At 41.6% G+C, this 12291-nt stretch overlaps 1 protein-coding gene across 23 annotated transcripts in view; it reads right to left on the reverse strand.

Annotated features, from left to right (window-relative positions):
- FGGY (FGGY carbohydrate kinase domain containing) overlaps positions 1-12291 on the reverse strand; it is a 492018-nt gene that overhangs the window by 230321 nt on the left and 249406 nt on the right. Inside the window, exon 1 of one of the 23 annotated variants that reach the window (XM_054533916.2) lies at positions 11659-11677. The exons of the other annotated variants lie outside the window; for them this stretch is intronic. The gene's annotated coding sequence lies outside the window, so the exon portion shown is untranslated. Of the gene's footprint in view, positions 1-11658; positions 11678-12291 lie in introns of those variants that run through there. 23 annotated transcript variants of the gene reach the window in all.

Here is a 12291-nt window from a genome sequence, read left to right on the forward strand (position 1 = left end):
AATGGCAGGGTGGGAATATCTCATCAGGCCACAAATCCCCAGATATTGAAGGCACTGGCTGCTCAGCAGCAGCCCTTGCTAGAAAGTAATGTGAGAAAAAGGCCAGAGACAGGCCTCTTACAGCTTTTGAGGGGTTTCCACTGCTTTTTCCAAATTCTACCTTCTGGGGCACAGCAACCTGTGAATCTCTGCTATTGTTCAGAGGTCTAGCAGCAGGGGGAAGTAAGACTCTTCCAAACTTTCTGTGTTAGTTATCACAGTAGTTAGATATCCACAACCAGGCAATAGAAGCCTGAGACTTTAGCCTGCAAGAATCCTTGGCCTCTGTGTTTTCAGATCAAGTCCCCTGCTCTGCTCAGTATTGTGGGGCTACCCCTGCAGGCAGCAGTTCCCAGACTCAAGTCAGGCAAGATTGGCCCTGCTGGGAGATCTGGGGCTGGAGGAAAGGGGAAGCAAGAGCCTATCTACTTCTCTTCTGTGCCAGGCAGCAGCTGCTTCCCCTCCACCACTCAGGCTCTGTTGACAGGGCTGCCATGGCTCCAGCATCGGCTGGTGTCCCCTACCCTCAGACTATGAGAACACCACCTCCTTCCTTAGTCCCTCCAGCCTGGGGATGGTAGCTGCTTCCATTTCACTGATCTCTGATTTGCTTCATAGGGAATGTAGCCCTTCTCAGCTCCTCCATCATCAGGATCGCCATTTTTGGGTATTAAGTTACCTGTTTTTTAAACACTTAGAGTGGTGTGTGTTTTGCTGAGTGAATCCTGAGTGATACGATTCTCCATTCAGGGCACAAAGGCTTTTGTACAGGAATAACCCAAGATATGAGCTCATTTTAACTGAGCTCTTTTTAAATACTCTTTCTATACATGTCTCATTTTATTCTTACACCAAACTAATGTCATTGGTATTAGTATTATCCTCATTTTATGGATAAGAAGATCGAAGCTTAGAAATGAGTAGTAACTTTACCAGGGTCACACAGCTCACAAGGAACTGGGCTGTGATTCACATTCAGGTAATCTGATTCCAAAGTGCTGGTTCACCAAGACTCACATGTTTTTCTCTAAGATAAAAATCCAATAGCCAGGCAGTCAATGTTCACTTATCGGTACATCTCAAAACATTGGGATCTTATTTATTTATTTATTATTATTATACTTTAGGTTTTAGGGTACATGTGTGCAATGTGCAGGTTAGTTACATATGTATACATGTGCCATGCTGGTGCGCTGCACCCACTAACTCGTCATCTAGCATTAGGTATATCTCCCAGTGCTATCCCTCCCACCTCCCCCCACCCCACAACAGTCCCCAGAGTGTGATGTTCCCCTTCCTGTGTCCATGTGTTCTCATTGTTCAATTCCCACGTATGAGTGAGAATATGCGGTGTTTGGTTTTTTGTTCTTGCGATAGTTTACTGAGAATGATGATTTCCAATTTCATCCATGTCCCTACAAAGGACATGAACTCATCATTTTTTATGGCTGCATAGTATTCCATGGTGTATATGTGCCACATTTTCTTAATCCAGTCTATCATTGTTGGATATTTGGGTTGGTTCCAAGTCTTTGCTATTGTGAATAATGCCACAATAAACATACGTGTGCATGTGTCTTTATAGCAGCATGATTTATAGTCCTTTGGGTATATACCCAGTAATGGGATGGCTGGGTCAAATGGAATTTCTAGTTCTAGATCCCTGAGGAATCGCCACACTGACTTCCACAAGGGTTGAACTAGTTTACAGTCCCACCAACAGTGTAAAAGTGTTCCTATTTCTCCACATCCTCTCCAGCACCTGTTGTTTCCTGACTTTTTAATGATTGCCATTCTAACTGGTGTGAGATGGTATCTCATTGTGGTTTTGATTTGCATTTCTCTGATGGCCAGTGATGGTGAGCATTTTTTCATGTGTTTTTTGGCTGCATAAATGTCTTCTTTTGAGAAGTGTCTGTTCATGTCCTTTGCCCACTTTTTGATGGGGTTCTTTGTTTTTTTCTTGTAAATTTATTTGAGTTCATTGTAGATTCTGGATATCAGCCCTTTGTCAGATGAGTAGGTTGTGAAAATTTTCTCCCATTTTGTAGGTTGCCTGTTCACTCTGATGGTAGTTTCTTTTGCTGTGCAGAAGCTCTTGAGTTTAATTAGATCCCATTTGTCAATTTTGGCTTTTGTTGCCATTTCTTTTGGTGTTTTAAACATGAAGTCCTTGCCCATGCCTATGTCCTGAATGGTAATGCCTAGGTTTTCTTCTAGGGTTTTTATGGTTTTAGGTCTAACATTTAAGTCTTTAATCCATCTTGAATTGATTTTTGTATAAGGTGTAAGGAAGGGATCCAGTTTCAGCTTTCTACATATGGCCAGCCAGTTTTCCCAGCACCATTTATTAAATAGGGAATCCTTTCCCCATTGCTTGTTTTTCTCAGGTTTGTCAAAGATCAGATAGTTGTAGATATGCGGTATTATTTCTGAGTGCTCTGTTCTGTTCCATTGATCTATATTTTTGTTTTGGTACCAGTACCATGCTGTTTTGGTTCCTGTAGCCTTGTAGTATAGTTTGAAGTCAGGTAGTGTGATGCCTCCAGCTTTGATCTTTTGGCTTAGGATTGACTTGGTGATGCGGGCTGTTTTTTGGTTCCATATGAACTTTAAAGTAGTTTTTTCCAATTCTGTGAAGAAAGTCATTGGTAGCTTGATGGGGATGGCATTGAATCTATAAATTATCTTGGGCAGTATGGCCATTTTCACGATATTGATTCTTCCTACCCGTGAGCATGGAATGTTCTTCCATTTGTTTGTATCCTCTTTTATTTCCTTGAGCAGTGGTTTGTAGTTCTCCTTGAAGAGGTCCTTCACATCCCTTGTAAGTTGGATTCCTAGGTATTTTATTCTCTTTGAAGCAATTGTGAATGGGAGTTCACTCATGATTTGGCTCTCTGTTTGTCTGTTATTGGTGTATAAGAATGCTTGTGATTTTTGTACATGGATTTTGTATCCTGAGACTTTGCTGAAGTTGCTTATCAGCTTAAGGAGATTTTGGGCTGAGACAATGGGGTTTTCTAGATATACAATCATGTCTTCTGCAAACAGGGACAATTTGACTTCCTCTTTTCCTAATTGAATACCCTTTATGTCCTTCTCCTGCCTAATTGCCCTGCCCAGAACTTCCAACACTATGTTGAATAGGAACAGTGAGAGAGGGCATCCCTGTCTTGTGCCAGTTTTCAAAGGGAATGCTTCCAGTTTTTGCCCATTCAGTATGATATTGGCTGTGGGTTTGTCATAGATAGCTCTTATTATTTTGAGATACGTCCCATCAATACCTAATTTATTGAGAGTTTTAGCATGAAGGGTTGTTGAATTTTGTCAAAGGCCTTTTCTGCATCTATTGAGATAATCATGTGGTTTTTGTCTTTGGTTCTGTTTATATGCTGGATTACATTTATTGATTTGCGTATATTGAACCAGCCTTGCATCCCAGGGATGAAGCCCACTTGATCATGGTGGATAAGCTTTTTGATGTGCTGCTGGATTCGGTTTGCCTGTATTTTATTGAGGATTTTTGCATCAATGTTCATCAAGGATATTGGTCTAAAATTCTCTTTTTTGGTTGTGTCTCTGCCAGGCTTTGGTATCAGGATGATGCTGGCCTCATAAAATGAGTTAGGGAGGATTCCCTCTTTTTCTATTGATTGGAATAGTTTCAGAAGGAATGGTACCAGTTCCTCCTTGTATCTCTGGTAGAATTCGGCTGTGAATCCATCTGGTCCTGGACTTTTTTTGGTTGGTAAGCTATTGATTATTGCCACAATTTCAGCTCCTGTTATTGGTCTATTCAGAGATTCAACTTCTTCCTGGTTTAGTCTTGGGAAAGTGTATGTGTCGAGGAATTTATCCATTTCTTCTAGATTTTCTAGTTTATTTGCATAGAGGTGTTTGTAATATTCTCTGATGATAGTTTGTATTTCTGTGGGATCAGTGGTGATATCCCCTTTAACATTTTTTATTGCGTCTATTTGATTCTTCTCTCTTTTTTTCTTTATTAGTCTTGCTAGTGGTCTATCAATTTTGTTGATCCTTTCAAAAAGCCAGCTCCTGGATTCATTAATTTTTTGAAGGGTTTTTTGTGTCTCTATTTCCTTCAGTTCTGCTCTGATTTTAGTTATTTCTTGCCTTCTGCTAGCTTTGAATGTGTTTGCTCTTGCTTTTCTAGTTCTTTTAATTGTGATGTTAGGGTGTCAATTTTGGATCTTTCCTGCTTTCTCTTGTGGGCATTTAGTGCTATAAATTTCCCTCTACACACTGCTTTGAATGCATCCCAGAGATTCTGGTATGTTGTGTCTTTGTTCTCGTTGCTTTCAAAGAACATCTTTATTTCTGCCTTCATTTCGTTATGTACCCAGTAGTCATTCAGGAGCAGGTTGTTCAGTTTCCATGTAGTTGAGCAGTTTTGAGTGAGATTCTTAATCCTGAGTTCTAGTTTGATTGCCCTGTGATCTGAGAGATAGTTTGTTATAATTTCTGTTCTTTTACATTTACTGAGGAGAGCTTTACTTCCAAGTATGTGGTCAGTTTTGGAATAGGTGTGGTGTGGTGCTGAAAAAAATGTATATTCTGTTGATTTGGGGTGGAGAGTTGTGTAGATGTCTATTAGGTCCGCTTGGTGCAGAGCTGAGTTCAATTTCTGGGTATCCTTGTTGACTTTCTGTCTCGTTGATCTGTCTAATGTTGACAGTGGGGTGTAAAAGTCTCCCATTATTAATGTGTGGGAGTCTAAGTCTCTTTGTAGGTCACTCAGGACTTGCTTTATGAATCTGGGTGCTCCTGTATCGGGTGCATATATATTTAGGATAGTTAGCTGTTCTTGTTGAATTGATCCCTTTACCATTAGGTAATGGCCTTCTTTGTCTCGTTCGATCTTTGTTGGTTTAAAGTCTGTTTTATCAGAGACTAGGATTGCAACCCCTGCCTTTTTTTGTTTTCCAGTTGCTTGGTAGATCTTCCTCCATCCTTTTATTTTGAGCCTATGTGTGTCTCTGCATGTGAGATGGGTTTCCTGAATACAGCACACTGATGGGTCTTGACTCTTTATCCAATTTGCCAGTCTGTGTCTTTTAATTGGAGCATTTAGTCCATTTACATTTAAAGTTAATGTTGTTACATGTGAATTTGATCCTGTCATTATGATGTTAGCTGGTTATTTTGCTAGCTAGTTGATGCAGTTTCTTCCTAGTCTCGATGGTCTTTACATTTTGGCATGATTTTGCAGCGGCTGGTACCGGTTGTGCCTTTCCATGTTTAGTGCTTCCTTCAGGAGCTCTTGTAGGGCAGGCCTGGTGGTGACAAAATCTCTCAGCATTTGATTGTCTGTAAAGGATTTTATTTCTCCTTCACTTATGAAACTTAGTTTGGCTGGATATGAAATTCTGGGTTGAAAATTCTTTTTTTTAAGAATGTTGAATATTGGCCCCCACTCTCTTCTGGCTTGTAGAGTTTCTGCCGAGAGATCCGCTGTTAGTCTGATGGGCTTCCCTTTGTGGGTGACCCAACCTTTCTCTCTGGCTGCCCTTAACATTTTTTCCTTCATTTCAACTTTGGTGAATCTGACAATTATGTGGCTTGGAGTTGCTCTTCTCGAGGAATATCTTTGTGGCGTTCTCTGTATTTCCTGAATTTGAATGTCGGCCTGCCTTGCTAGATTGGGGAAGTTCTCCTGGATAATATCCTGCAGAGTGTTTTCCAACTTGGTTCCATTTTCCCCGTCACTTTCAGGTACACCAATCAGACGTAGATTTGGTCTTTTCACATAATCCCATATTTCTTGGAGGCTTTGCTCGTTTCTTTTTATTCTGTTTTCTCTAAACTTCCCTTCTCGCTTCATTTCATTCATTTCATCTTCCAGGGCTGATACCCTTTCTTCCATTTGATCGCATCGGCTCCTGAGGCTTCTGCATTCTTCATGTAGTTCTCGAGCCTTGGTTTTCAGCTCCATCAGCTCCTTTAAGCACTTCTCTGTATTGGTTATTCTAGTTATACATTCTTCTAAATTTTTTTCAAAGTTTTCAACTTCTTTGCCTTTGGTTTGAATATCCTCCCGTAGCTCGGAGTAATTTGATTGTCTGAAGCCTTCTTCTCTCAGCTCTTCAAAGTCATTCTCCATCCAGCTTTGTTCCGTTGCTGGTGAGGAACTGCGTTCCTTTGGAGGAGGAGAGGCGCTCTGCTTTTTAGAGTTTCCAGTTTTTCTGCTCTGTTTTTACCCCATCTTTGTGGTTTTATCTACTTTTGGTCTTTGATGATGGTGATGTACAGATGGGTTTTTGGTGTGGATGTCCTTTCTGTTTGTTAGTTTTCCTTGTAACAGACAGGACCCTCAGCTGCAGGTCTGTTGGAGTACCCAGCCGGCCATGTGAGGTGTGAGTCTGCCCCTGCTGGGGATGCCTCCCAGTTAGGCTGCTCGGGGGTCAGGGGTCAGGGACCCACTTGAGGAGGCAGTCTGCCCGTTCTCAGATCTCCAGCTGCGTGCTGGGAGAACCACTGCTCTCTTCAAAGGTGTCAGACAGGGACATTTAAGTCTGCAGAGGTTACTGCTGTCTTTTTGTTTGTCTGTGCCCTGCCCGCAGAGGTGGAGCCTACAGAGAGGCCGGCAGGCCTCCTTGAGCTGTGGTGGGTTCCACCCAGTTCGAACTTCCCGGCTGCTTAGTTTACCTAAGCAAGCATGGGCAATGGTGGGCGCCCCTCCCCCAGCCTCGCTGCCGACTTGCTGTTTGATCTCAGACTGCTGTGCTAGCAATCAGCGAGACTCCGTGGGCGTAGGACCCTCTGAGCCAGGTGCGGGATATTAATCTCCTGGTGCGCCATTTTTTAAGCTCGTTGGAAAAGCGCAGTATTTGGGTGGGAGTGACCCGATTTTCCAGGTGCTGTCTGTCACCCCTTTGTTTGACTAGGAAAGGGAACTCCCTGACCCCTTGCGCTTCCCGAGTGAGGCAATGCCTCGCCCTTCTTCGGCTCGCGCACAGTACGTGCACCCACTGACCTGCGCCCACTGTCTGGCACTCCCTAGTGAGATGAACCCGGTACCTCAGATGGAAATGCAGAAATCACCCGTCTTCTGCGTCGCTCACACTGGGAGCTGTAGACCGGAGCTGTTCCTATTCGGCCATCTTGGCTCCTCCTCATATTGGGATCTTAAATATATTGATTCTGAGACCCTTGACAGGAAAGGAGTTGGCCACACTGCTCCACAGTATCATAAATAGGTTCAAGGAATTCCTGAGAATCACCCATATTTACTGGTTGCATAAACGTACAGGCAAAGTTGTTGTTACAGAGTCAGTCAATACGAAAAGGGAATTAAAATGAAAGAAAAAGAAATGTGCAGGAAATATTTATTTGTTTCTTCTTGGGTTGGCAGATTCATTGCTGCTATACCTAGACTTAGAACCTGAGAACTAGTGTGCTATTATGAGAAAAGGATGGAATTTGGAGACAGAAGGATCTGCTATAAAATGAGGAAAATCACAACATCAAATGGTTGTGGTGATATTGCAGAAATGCTTAAAAAGAGATGTTTAATGGTAGCTCTGTCACCATCATCACTATCATCACTCTCTCCACCACCACCATCATCACCATCATCATCATCTGAACCCCCTCTCAAGAGACAACTGGATTCTTCCTTCCTTTCTAATAAACATATCAACATCAAAGATAGGCTGGGTACTGTGCTGAGCTCCTTGAATGTTCTCTCATTTAATCTTTGCAACATCCATAAAAGGTAAACATTCTTTCTTCCTCTTAATAGATGCAGAAGCAGAAGAACAGAGCAGAGTGTTCAGGTAACTTGCCCAAGGCCACACGGATTTAAGAAGCAGTGCTAGGATTTGACCTTGTTCTGTCTGACTCCAAAGCTTATGTTCTTTCTATACTCCTCACTTTATGATGTTATAATTGTCTTACATAATGAAAACGTACTTGGAAGTGCTAGTTCACCATGAAACTCAGTGAGAGCCATGGGCTAAGAGTTAGAAAAACACGAGTTTCAGCCCCAATTCTGCCACAAATGGCCTAAAAGTTTGAACTTGTTCTCTCATCCCCACAATGAGAGAAATGAATTACAAATGGAGGTCCTTCCTCAGCCATTCTCAGTATATACACAGTGCTTCTCCTAAAATACAAGCTGAGGTATCTCCTTACCTAAAATTATATATATTGGGTGGGACTGGCCTCATTTCCCCTCAAGAGGTTCTCTACACTCTGCCTAATGTCCACCCCAATTCAGCAGCCATGCATAGCTGATATTCACTGCAAGACCACATGAGTTGGAGAACTGACATATCTTATTTTTCCTTTGGCCACACAGTGGTTTGATGGGCTACCCCCGAGAAAAGAGGTTCAGAGACAAGCAGGGAAAAGCAAGAAAAGGCGGGAGGAGCTTTCTTCTTTCCGGAGAAACATAATTTGCCATCCATAGAGAACTCACAGGCTGCACGTGTACATCAGGAAACAATTCACAAGATGTGATTTTGACACAAGTGCAGCCCTTGGTACCGCTGGGGCCCTTCATATGACCATACCAGTGTCAGTTTATTCTGCAATCCTCAAAATATTTAAGGAGCAAAATTAGCAGCTGAAGAAACAGGCATAAAAAAATAGTGACGTCATCAACCGTGTTTTCCCTGAAACTTGCACAATGCCCAACTGATGGCAGTTGCTCAATAAATGTTTGTCGAATTAAAAAACAAATAGCAGAAAAACAGGCTTACTAACTCAATGAATTAAATGTCTCCCACCCCTCCATGTAACACACCTAGTTCATATCAAGCAATGTTTAAAAAGAATGTTAAAAAAGGAACATTTAAAACTTCATGAGCAGCTCTTATTTAATATGCTGTCTCCCTTCATCTCTCCCATTCATCCAACCAACAATACTTCCACCCAAGCATTGAGTCCCTACTCTATTTATGTAAAATAAAAAAGAAGCTTTGCAAATGTTATGATTAAGAGTACATTTTCCTATAATTTATCACGCTGTGGCAGTTTTGAAAGCTTACAGGGTTATATAGCAGAAAAACATCCTGAGTTCTCGCATTTGTGTTATAATTATCTCCCACTTTATAGCCATATAAAGTACTTTATAGCTTGCAAAGTATCCTCAAACACTGTAACCTTCAATTAGTCCTTAGAAAATCCTGTGATATGTGTATTTTACTTCCAGTTCACAGTTGAAGAAATTGAATTTCAGAAAGGTGAAGTAATTTAGTCAAGTTTATTTAGTGACTTAGAGGTAGAAGTTGGACTCAACTAGGATTTTCAGTCTCTGAGTCTGATGTGTTGGCATCTTGAAAAAGATTCGCTTTTAATAACAACCTCAGGCACCTTCTCTGAAGTATCAAAAAGGATAAGAAGGGTTTTGAACATTATTTAAGAGTATATCAGTTTGAGACTCTTGATTCAGCCATTTGGATGAATGAACTGACTGATGAATCCCACCAAGTGAGTTTCTTGCCAAAGCTGGCTGAGAGGTTTCTGGAGTTCCTGGAGACGAAGGTCTCCAGAGAAGGCTCTCTAGTGACCACCAGCTTTATGTATGCAAATTGACAATTGTATGCTTCTGGAAGGATAAGAATCATATCAAAGACACGTTCTCTGCAGAAGACCTAACACCAGACTACATACAAGCAGACACTGAAGTCCATTATTTTGACTAACATTCATTTATGTTATACAGAACACAATATATTGGGTTAGTATTATGGCACAGTGCTTAAAAATAAGGACTCATTCATCATGTGATTTCTTATCTTCTTTATGTTTCTTATCTTCTTTATGCCTCAATTTCCACATCTCTACAATACGAATAGTATCCTCCTCACAGATTATAAAAATTATATATGTTAATATAGGTGTAAAGTACCCATAACAGTGCTAATAAGAGCATTCTATGATGATGGAAATGTTCTATATTTGCACTGTCTGATACAGTAGATACCAGACACATGTGGCAATTGAGCCCTGCAAATGTGGCTAGTACAACTGAGGACTGAATTTTTTATTCTATCCTAATTAATTCACATTTAAGTAGCAACATACAGCTAGTGGATATTATATTGAACAGTACAGGTTAAAACACACCTAGTACTATATGAACCTTTGCTGTTTTTATTATTTTTATTATTGTTATTGCTGTTTTTGTTGTTTATCTACTTCTTCAGAGTTAGACTTGAATCCCTCTTTCATCCCCTTGGGCAAAGATGCCTTGATCCCTTAGAACTTCAATTTCCATATCTGAAGAACTTGGATAGCAATACTTACCCACAAAGTTGCTGTGAGAATTAAATGAGATTTAGGTGGAACACACCAGTACTCAATAAATGGGAGATACTCCATCCACGACCTGCAGAAGTGCCTGGCACAAGCAGGGCTCCATATGGTTGGGACCTTTTCTCCTTATTCCTGAATGTGATTTGGTGGTCCTTGCCACTAAGCATTTGTTTACTTTGCTCCCTCTGCCTAGGATATCCTTTCCACCAATACACCTCATCCCATAACAATCCTGGGGAACATGGACTCCATTTTGAAGACTCAGTTGCAGCATCAGAAGCCTTTCCTGATCACATCTCCCCACATCCCCAAAACTCCCCAGCCCAGCAGAACTGACCAAGCCTCCTTCCTTTATAGCCCATCTCCTGACCCTCTACAGATTCTGTCACTGTAACTGTAGTTTATGTGTCTGCACAGACAACACAAACAAATCTCTCTACTACACTATAAGCAAACGGAGGCCAGGGCAAGTCTTCACACTGCAGTGGCTCAGTATTTTTTGTTTTTATCGTTGATGAATGAGTGAATGAATAAATGAATGTGTGTGGCAGAAGTCACATACTAGTAAAGCACAAGACATTTTCTAGGTAACAATAGCACATTTAATCACGGACAAAGGCTCCGTGTCTTAAATATGAATAAAGGTAAAAAATATTGATTGGTTTTGAGTGACAACTCATGGGTAATAATGTAATTACTGGAGCCTCACAACACACCTTGTCAAAAATCACTGGTAAAGACTAAAGGTTCTAAGATCCTTGATTATTGCGAGATTGCTTTGTGCTTGACACTTTGCAAATATTATCATATTTGATTCCCACAGTGATATTGCAAGGTAGTTATTATCACATTGATTTACAAACAGAAAAGGAGAGTAAAGTTTTTCAAGCAACTTCTACAAGGTCCCACACTGCTAAATTGCTGGGGATCTGGGGTTGGGACTATATCACACCCAGATCTACTTGACTCTAATTCTACCTTATCCTACATTATCTCGTGGGGTTCACAGAAGCTAGTTCCTTTCTTTTCAACTACTTACAAGAACTCTAAGTATTCCTAGACAATGGGATAGCTGAACTCAGATCTCTTTCAGGACTTACTGTCAAAATGCCACTAAAGCAAACCCAAAGGGTTAACCTTAAGCCTAGCAAATGAAGGGGAGTAAAACAGTCAAAAAGGTGGCTGGGCATGGTGGCTTATGCCCGTAATCTCAGCACTTTGGGAGGCCGAGGCGGGTGGATCATGAGGTCAGGAGTTCAAGACCAGCCTGGCTAATATGGTGAAACCCCGTCTCTACTACAAATATAAAAATTAGCTGGGCATGGTGGCACGCACCTGTAGTCCGAGCTGCTCAGGGGGCTGAGGCAGAATTGCTTGAACGCGGGAGGTGGAGGATGCAGTGAATCGAGATCACGCCACTGCACTCCAGCCTGGGCAACAGAGTGAGACTCCATCTCAAAAAAAAAAAAAAAAAGTCAAAAAGGTAATCCCAATGTTTCATGAAGTATTGCTTTGACCTTGAAAGAAATGTGGTCTAGAACTTACCCCAACTAAATCCTAAAGTAGTTTTATTTTACTGCACCAGGCGGGGTAGCTCACGCCTGTAATCCCAGCACTTTGGGAGGCCGAGGCGGGTGGATCACAAGGTCAGGAGATCGAGACCACCCTGCCTAACACAGTGAAACCCTGTCTCTACTAAAAATACAAAAAATTAGCCGGGCGTGGTGGCGGGCACCTATGGTCCCAGCTACTTGGGAGGCTGAGGCAGGAGAATGGCGTGAACCTGGGAGGCAGAGCTTGCACTGAGCTGGAGATTGCAGTGAGCCAAGATCGCGCCATTGCACTCCAGCCTGGGAAACAGAGCCAGACTCCGTCTCAAATAATAATAATAATAATAATCATCATCATCATCATCATCATCATCCTCCTCCTCCTCCTATGTTTTAAGTCAACAGAGAAATTTTACAC

The sequence above is a fragment of the Pongo abelii genome, chromosome 1 (genome assembly GCF_028885655.2).
Source record: "Pongo abelii isolate AG06213 chromosome 1, NHGRI_mPonAbe1-v2.0_pri, whole genome shotgun sequence".
Classification (NCBI taxonomy): domain Eukaryota; kingdom Metazoa; phylum Chordata; class Mammalia; order Primates; family Hominidae; genus Pongo; species Pongo abelii.